Source organism: Engraulis encrasicolus, unplaced genomic scaffold, assembly GCF_034702125.1.
Source record: "Engraulis encrasicolus isolate BLACKSEA-1 unplaced genomic scaffold, IST_EnEncr_1.0 scaffold_873_np1212, whole genome shotgun sequence".
Taxonomy (NCBI): Eukaryota; Metazoa; Chordata; class Actinopteri; order Clupeiformes; family Engraulidae; genus Engraulis; species Engraulis encrasicolus.
In genome coordinates, this window is record NW_026946218.1 from 5,691 (window position 1) to 15,000 (window position 9,310).

Genomic DNA, 9,310 nt, shown 5'->3' on the forward strand with positions numbered 1-9,310 from the left:
ATGTATGGTCACTTTTTCTTATTGTTTCACGTGGAGGTCTACTGACCTTGTCTAAATAATGTAGGCTAGTTTATGTCCATGTATTATATTAGGACCCAAGGTTAATGGGTTATTCTATTTACCATGTTTTTCACAGGCTGCTGTCTCATAATATGGCGAAGACAAAGGCCTAACTCGCCATAGAAGACTGAAGAATGTAAGATTAACTTCTTTGTGACCAATATTGACCTTGCTCATTGATACATTTGCTATGTCAATATGAGGTGCATGGCAAAATATTTAATTTATTTGTCTCGCTTCATAGGAGCTGTAGAAAAAAAACAGGGTGTTCTTTTTCAGGGTATTCTTTTTTATAGAACTGGACAGGTCACATTTATTCGTTCCCCTTGTTTTTTGAAGTGTCCTGCAGGATGCTGTGTCCTGCAATCCTGTGTGCTGTGCTACAGACGCGTGTGGAGGTCAACCCAAAATGGGCACAGTCTCACCACAGAAGAGTGAAAGAGGGTAAGCTTAACTACGCATACGTGTCAGGGTCGGGGAACGTTTCTCATTCGAAGGGCCGCTTCAAATCATCCGAGGGGCCGAAAAGTCCTCCAAGGGCCGTACTATGAAACACAACCAGAATTTTCCCTTTCACTTTAGGCCTATATTGAAGGCAGCCACATTTAAACAAACGCCACCTTCTTCAGGTTCCCTGAATATAACTTAATTGTATTGCAAATGCATTTTCTAAGATTCCTTTACAAAATGTCATATTTCATGTGACGTGAAGCTGAATAACATTAAAATTATATCGGGGGCCGGATAAAACGGCCTCAAGGGCCGCAAACGGCCCTCGAGACATAGGTTCCCCACCCCTGGCCTACATTGTCAATATGACTTGTGCTACTTTATAGATAAGTAATCAATGCTGTGCATGGCCTATGTTTTGATTTATTTCTTTACATCCTACAGATCCTGGCAGGGAGACGGTAGTGTCCTGCAGAATGTTGATGGGCCAATCTTACAAGAGACCACAGAAAACTGATATAGTGTAAGATTATCCCTGTTTGGCTCAATAGGTCTTGCTTATTGACATATTTGCTATGTCAATATGAGGTGCATGGCAAAGTATTTATTTATTTGTCTCGCTTCTAGGAACTATAGAAACAACAGTGCCTGCTGCAGTATAACGAGGACGCCCTGAGCAGAGAGCTCCAATAGACCCAGGTCCATTGTCTTGGCAGGGTGAAATGGCACTGATATGGGTATGTACTAATGTCAGTTAAAATGAATGAATTAAATTAATCTCATATCTGAATAATGTGAACACTGGATTTACACACACACACACACACACACACCCTAGGCCTAGATGATTTGACCCAAGGTTACTTTTACCACAAGCTCTGGCACATCAATTTCATTTGTTTAATAAATGGTCAGGTAATTTATCATTTCCCCCCTTGTTTTTTTTTGTAGTGTCCTGCAGGATGCTGTGTCCTGCAATCCTGTGTGCTGTGCTACAGACGCGTGTGGAGGTCAACCCAAAATGGGCACAGTCTCACCACAGAAGAGTGAAAGAGGGTAAGCTTAACCTATAGGCTACGTCAGTGGTGGGGAACCTTTCTCATTTCGAAGGGCCAATTAAATTCACCCGAGGGGCCGTAAAAAGTTCTCCAAGGGGCCGTACTATGAACACAAGCCAGATTTTCCCTTTCACTTTAGACCTATATTGAAGGCAGCCACATTTAAACAAACACCACCTTCTTCAGCTTCCCTGAATATAACTTAATTGTATTGCAAATGTATTTTCTAAGATTCCTTTACAAAAATATGTCATATTTCATGTGAAGCTGAATAGCATTAAAATTATATCGGGGGGCCAGATAAAACTGCCTCAAGGGTCGCAAACGGCCCTAGAGACATAGGTTCCCCACCCCTGGCCTACATTGTCAATATGACTTGTGCTACTTTATAGATAAGTAATCAATGCTGTGCATGGCTATGTTTTGATTTATTTTCTTACATCCTACAGATCCTGGCAGGGAGACGGTAGTGTCCTGCAGAATGTTGATGGGCCAATCTTACAAGAGACCACAGAAAACTGATATAGTGTAAGATTATCCCTGTTTGGCTCAATAGGTCTTGCTTATTGACATATTTGCTATGTCAATATGAGGTGCATGGCAAAGTATTTATTTATTTGTCTCGCTTCTAGGAACTATAGAAACAACAGTGCCTGCTGCAGTATAACGAGGACACCCTGAGCAGAGAGCTCCAATAGACCCAGGTCCAGTGTCTTGGCAGGGTGAAATGGCACTGATATGGGTATGTACTAATGTCAGTTAAAATGAATGAATTAATTAATTCTCATATCTGAATAATGTGAACACTGGATTTACCACACACACACACACACACCCTAGGCCTAGATGATTTTGGACCCCAAGTTTTACTTTTACCACAGCTCTGGCACATAAATTTTCATTTGTTTAATAACTGGTCAGGTAATTTATTCATTCCCCTTGTTTTTTTTTTTCTGTAGTGTCCTGCAGGATGCTGTGTCCTGCAATCCTGTGTGCTGTGCTACAGACGTGTGTGGAGGTCAACCCAAAATGGGCACAGTCTCACCACAGAAGAGTGAAAGAGGGTAAGCTTAACCTATAGGCTACGTCAGTGGTGGGGAACCTTTCTCATTCGAAGGGCCAATTCAAATTCACCCGAGGGGCCGTAAAAGTTCTCCAAGGGCCGTACTATGAACACAAGCCAGGATTTTCCCCTTCACTTTAGACCTATATTGAAGGCAGCCACATTTAAACAAACACCACCTTCTTCAGCTTCCCTGAATATAACTTAATTGTATTGCAAATGTATTTTCTAAGGTTCCTTTACAAAATATGTCATATTTTATGTGGAAGCTGAATAACATTAAAATTATATCGGGGACCAGATAAAACGGCCTCAAGGGTCGCAAACGGCCCTCAAGACATAGGTTCCCCACCCCTGGCCTACATTGGCAATATGACTTGTGCTACTTTATAGATAAGTTCTCAATGCTGTGCATTGCTATGTTTTGATTTATTTTCTTACATCCTACATATCCTGGCAGGGAGACATAGTGCATGAGACCATAGAAGACTGAAATAGGAGATTATCCCTGTTGGGCTCAATATGACTTGCTTATTGATATATTTGCTATGTCAATATGAGGTGCATGGTTGGTGAAGTATTAATTTATTTGTTGTTTCTACAGCTCCCAGAAGTGAGACTGAGTGCCTGTTGCAGTATGACGAGGACACAGTGACCAGAGACCTTCAGTAGACCCTGCTGGCATGATTGTGTCGTGGAAGAACATGAAATCAACAACAGCAATGTTTATAATGTTGTACATACCTGTATAGTCTGTATTAAAAGGCAGTACTATGTAGTATTTTCTTTCCTACTTTCATATTACCACATATTTACTATGAATTGACAACTTTTACTAAAATCCATTTTTGTATGTGCCCTGACTAAAACTATCCTTAAACCTAACCTGTCAGAGATGTAACAACAACCTGCTCTTAGAAATGTGGCAGCAGTCTACTTGGATGCAGCAGGGAACATAGAACCCTTTTTTGAAAAAGCATTGTATGTTTCTGAGTTTTATGAATTGTGCCCTTCCCAAACATCATGCATAGGCTAAGCGTATCTGACACGCTGATTTGAACTCACTATCGCGTGTGTCCAATACGCATTTTCAAGTCGTGCTCCACAACGCCCTGTGACAGGTTAGGTTTAGGGATGGTTTTGGTTTAGGCACAATTTAGGTAGAAATTCGCCTAATCTCGCTGTTCTTGGCAAAAGTAAAGCAGCAGAAACATTACTTCACTGACAGGTTAGGTTTAGGGGTGGTTTTGGTTAGGGCACAGCAAAACATATTTGCGTTTAGTAACAGGAATGCGCTGTGACAAAACAAAATCGCCGACACGGCGGGAAAACTGCGCAAACCTCATCACTAGTCAAAAGTGCATGAAAGCGCTTTACCGTTGCGTTGAGGAGCACGCTTTGAATTCAAAATGCGTCGCACCATGCACTAGCGTGCGATACGTACCGGTACGCTAAAGCATGATGACAGCCTGCCCAAACTTAACTTGTCGGCAATGAAATGTTTCCTAGTTGTACATTTGTGACCTGAGTGCTGTGTACATCACTGCATATATAGTATATTGTTTGCAGGGTATGTGTGTAGTTGCATGGTTCTTGTCAAAGTGTGTGTACATTGTTTGGTGTGATATTAAAAGCGTTTTTAATAAAATCATTTTCATTTCATTCATTTTCATTTTATCAATAAATTCACATCATGCATGCTAAAGCCCCATCACAGTGCAGCCTATAATGATGTGAATATAATGATGTGAATATACAAAGTAAAATCAACCTAGGTATATTATTAATAATAATTTTTGCATAATTATACGGACCTACTGTATACGGTCTGCATAAATTAATCCAACGTGACCAATAGAAGGTCGTAGCTGCTAACCAATAGCGCAGCTCTTTTACTTTGAGTCACGTGTCTTTTTCGTCCAATAAGAGCAAGGCTAGTCCGCGTTCCGGGCTGGCTGTCATTGCCTTTCATGTGGTAATCGTTGGGCCATTAACACCCTGCTGTGAGACCTGTTCGCGGCTCGCGATTCGCTTCCGGGCGATTTAGGTGTCATCAAAATTGTTAGTTTTGATTCTCTCAAGTGCTCAAAATCAGACGAAAGTTAGGTAAGTCCGTGGACGATTAGGGACGAGTTCATTGTCACAAATCCCCCTTTTCGTGCTGTGTTGAGTACTGAAACTTTAAACCACAGTTGAGTAAAATGTACTTACATGTATATGAAGCCCATTTTCCGTTGGTATGTGAGGAACTTTCCCCCCATATCGCCAAGAAACTTGTAAACCACACAGACAACGCGTGGTTCTGTTCAATCAGGAAGGTGCTGTTGACCGCGGCTGATGGCTTCTTTGTGGCTTGTGTGTGGAATTCGCATTGTGCCAATTCGTTTTACTGCCACCTAAAGGCTTGGTGTAGAACTAATTTAACCAGAGACGGTCTATTTTCAACTAACTTTCAACAATCCTTGCTTTAGTTCAGAATACCATTTAAAAAAAACCAGAGTGGCCAAGCACATTGATGTTTTTCCTCAAAAGCAGCTGAGGAACCTTTTTAATTCGAAGGGTCACTTCAAAATGTATGTCCAAGAAAGATCATTCAGATGATTCTATTTTGATAGCCTATTCTGTAGGTTCATTTAAATGTTTATAGCACAGATCGAATTGTTTGATCAACTTAATTTCTGAGCTTATAGTATCATAATAAAATGTACTGGCAGCAAAGCTGTGGCTAGTAGAAATGTTTAATGCAGGGGTGGGGAACCTTTTTCATTCGAGGGGCCACTTCAAATTCCTACCATGGTCATAAAATCCTCCGGGGGCCGTACTATGAACACAAATCAGGATTTCCCCATAAACAATTAGGCCTATATAGACACCTTTAGGCCTATATAGACATATAGACATCTTTAAAGGCGACACCTTTAAAACAGTCCCCACCCGGTCCCCTGAATATAGGCTAACTTAATTGCATTGGAAATTTAATTTCTAAGATTCCTGTGAAGTTGCAAAACATTATAATGATATCAGGGGCCGGATAAAACGGCCTCAAGGGCCCTCGAGACATAGGTTCCCTACCCCTGGTTTAATGGTTAGTGATTCTGAAAAACACCACTGGGCAGCGTGAAAAAACATAGCCTACACACACACAGACACACACACACACACACACACATTTTAGTAAAAGGCCAAAAAATGCCCTAGGGCCCCCAACAATCCCATTGCCTAGGGACCCCAAAATCCTAGAAACAGGCCTGCCGACCCCCCACTCCCTCCCACCCACCTGACCTCACCCCACCCCACCCCACTTGATATTGACTGGGGCAGCTCCCGACCTGATCACTGGCATTTACATATTAAAGGCTCTTCTAAGAAGGGGATGGGAGGGGGGCATGGGGGAGCCGCAAATGCTGTGGCTTGAGGTATGAGGCAATTTAAGGTGCAAAACTCATCCACAAATTCCTCTTTTCATGCAGTGAATGTACAGAAGGGCCACTGCCAGTTTTGGCCAGCAACACCCCCGACACACACACACACAAACACATACCCCTCCGACCCCAAGCAATACATACAATACGCCCCCATGGGGCGCCACTGAGGGCTGCCCCCTTGCACGGGTGAGGCATAAATGCAATTTCGTTGTGTGCAGTGTGCAGTGTTCACTTGTGTGCTGTGTCACAATGACAATGGGAGTTGGAGTTTCCCAATGGGCTTTCACTACAATGAGGACCCAACTCTTGTCCCCCTCAGTCCCTGGGCCCAGGACAACTGGCCGCATTGTCCCTCAACTTCAGAACAGCTGGAGAGCCCATCGCCACAGGGCTGATAGCACCAAATTGGACAAAGCTCATGCTGAGATTGTGGTGTGTGTCTGTGGATGTGTCCATGATTTTCTGTGTGTGTGTGTGTGTGTGTGTGTGTGTGTGTGTGTGTGTGTGTGTGTGTGTGTGTGTGTGTGTGTGTGTGTGTGTGTGTGTGTGTGTGTGTGTGCGTGCGCGCATGGGTTGAATTATGTGTATGGCAATGCATGTGTTTGCATATATACGTAAAAGTCCTTTAATGTTTTTGTATGCATTTGCTAGTGGGTGGAGTAGATGAGGAGTGATTATTGGAGGAAGAGCTGAATAACAGCTATGACAACAACAACAACAACAACAACAACAACATCAACGCTGCTGCACCTCTTGAAACAGGCATTGACATTGTGTGTGTGTGTGTGTGTGTGTGTGTGTGTGTGTGTGTGTGTGTGTGTGTGTGTGTGTGTGTCCCAATCACTAATTCTCCTGTTAAAAAACTATAGGTAAACACAAACTCTTCAGTCCACTCATGGGAACCTACTACCTCTCCATCACCCACCCTTGCAGTTCTTATAGAAAAGTGATTTAATGGTTAATTGATTATAAATTTATACATATCCATTGATTTTGTTACTGGACGGTCAAGACAATAACAGTCAAGACTGTTTACTTTAACCTGTTTTCCAGGATTTCATGCCTGCTCAGAAAGTATCTTGCACACAGCAAATTCCGCAGTGCTCATTTAACACTTTGAGGGTTGATTTGACCTTATTTGGACTTAATTTAACTCTTTAAGTGTTGAACCAACACCACAAAATTTACTGTGTAGGCCAGTCGTTCTCAAAGTGGGGCGTAATGCCCCTCTGGGGGAGCGCGGAGGCATCTCGGGGGGGGCGTGTGACGTCTGATTTTGGCTATTTTTCTCTCAAGGAAATGATTTTATGTCTCGCCAATAAGTCTATAAGTTTGAAGCCCTCACTAACATTATATTATTAATTGTCATAAATTTGAATAGGAAATGAACACATATCAACATTCGACTGCAGTCCCTCTTTGTTCAATCTCACCAGCCACCTTTTCCTTTGATTCTGCGCGTCGATCGCAAAATCAGTCTGCACGAGAACTGCTGTTGCTTGGGGTGGCTCGGAAGCATTCAGACCCTCTGAAGGGGGGAATGATGGAAAAAGTTTGAGAACCACTGGTGTAGGCTATGATTATGTCCTCGATTGTAAGTTGCTTTGGTTAAAAAGCGTCTGCCAAATGGAATTTAATGTAATGTAAAAAAGGAGTGGACCACACAACCATTCCACTGTGCAAAAGGCCAGACAATACCGTACATCAGGGGTGTCAAATGTACAGCCCGCGGGGAAAACCCACAGACCCCCTGCCAAAATCGACGACGGTTGCCAATGAATGAATGAAGTCAAGGAAATTTTGCATAGTATTATCAGTATTGCATTGCTTTCTACATATTCAACACATTTAAAACGTGATAGTACTGAACACTAATCCTCTGCTTTATGTTTTTTTTTTGCAATGATGTTTCTAATGCGGCCCGCTTGAGGTCCACATGGGTTGTATGCGGCCCCCGGACCAAAATGAGTTTGACACCCCTGCCGTACATACTCCACCTCTTCGCTCTCTCTCTTACCTGGCCAGCCACAGGATGAAAGCAAATCTATTGGATTAACTTTCCACAAAATTAACTTTAAAATTGATTAGTTACCACTTCTTTAATAAAAAAATGCATTGTATTGTGCTGTATGTACTCATTACTCTTATTTATAATGGAGGATTCAGGTTGGTATACCGTACGCACCCCCTTGATACAGGAGTTAAACGATATCCTAATAGCATGCAGTACATTATTTGGAATTTATTATATGGTTGTGACGTCATCTGTCGAATGCTCCATTCATTTCAACGGGACTCCCCAACGTTCGGACGTCTGTTATTTTTCGATAACGGACGGGTTGGTCTATAACAGACCGCTGTCAATGGCAACAAGACTTTTCACTGCTAAAGCGACTTTTCAACAAGACTCTAATCAGCTGCTGTGATAGACAGCACCCGTTGTCCTGGCTACCGCTGTCAATGGCAACAAGACGTTCACTGCTAAAGCCACTGGCTTGTATACAAGTCAGTGGCTAAAGCGAATGTTTCATATCACTCCGCAGGGGGTCCGGTCTTTTGTCACTCTAATCAGCTGCTGTGATAGACAACACCTGTTGTCCTGGCTAGCCAACTTAGCTGTTGCCTAGCGGTGTTCCACAACGGCACTGTTTTGTTTTGCGCAGCAACAATCTTAACATTAAATAGGTCTAAAGAAATGGCCCCTCATGTGTGAATCATTTAAGTATATCCATATAATAAGCGGGTTAACTTTCGGCGAGTCGGTCGCTTTGTGGAATAGCAGCACTTCAGAGAGAACAAGACCCCTCCGCTCCGCGTCGGGGTCTAAAGATTCTCTCTGTCGTGCTGCTATTCCACGGTAGCGACCTTCTCGCCGAACGTTAACCCTTACATAATCAACTGTGCGCTCCATTTACCAATGCCATCATGACCTCCTCTGCTTTACTCCTGAGGCAGTGTGCACCACACCGGCAGTGTTGCCAGATTGGGCTGTTTCCCGCCCAATTGGGCTGCTTAGGATGGCCGTGTGCGGGGAAAAATTGCATTTAGCAGGAAAAACCCGCCCAATTTTTGCCATAGAAATCAATAGAATTGGGCGGGATTTTCTGCTTCTAGGCGGGTTTTGAGCATTTTTTGGGCTGGAAATCATCAGACTCATCTGGCAACCCTGCACACCGGGTCGTGTACAATTAAGTGCAGTCAACGGTGAATAAGGGTAAAAAAAATATTTGTTCTATCCATAGAGCATTACTGTA

The 9,310-nt window shown here is 42.8% G+C and overlaps 1 long non-coding RNA gene across 1 annotated transcript; it reads left to right on the forward strand.

Moving 5' to 3' along the window:
- Nucleotides 1-413: 413 nt before the first annotated feature.
- On the forward strand, nucleotides 414-3,315 carry LOC134444937 (uncharacterized). Its single transcript, XR_010034142.1, has 8 exons — nucleotides 414-504; nucleotides 955-1,033; nucleotides 1,138-1,247; nucleotides 1,462-1,566; nucleotides 2,018-2,096; nucleotides 2,201-2,310; nucleotides 2,528-2,632; nucleotides 3,236-3,315. It is a non-coding gene; the product is annotated as an uncharacterized LOC134444937 (long non-coding RNA).
- The last annotated feature ends 5,995 nt before the right edge of the window (nucleotides 3,316-9,310 follow it).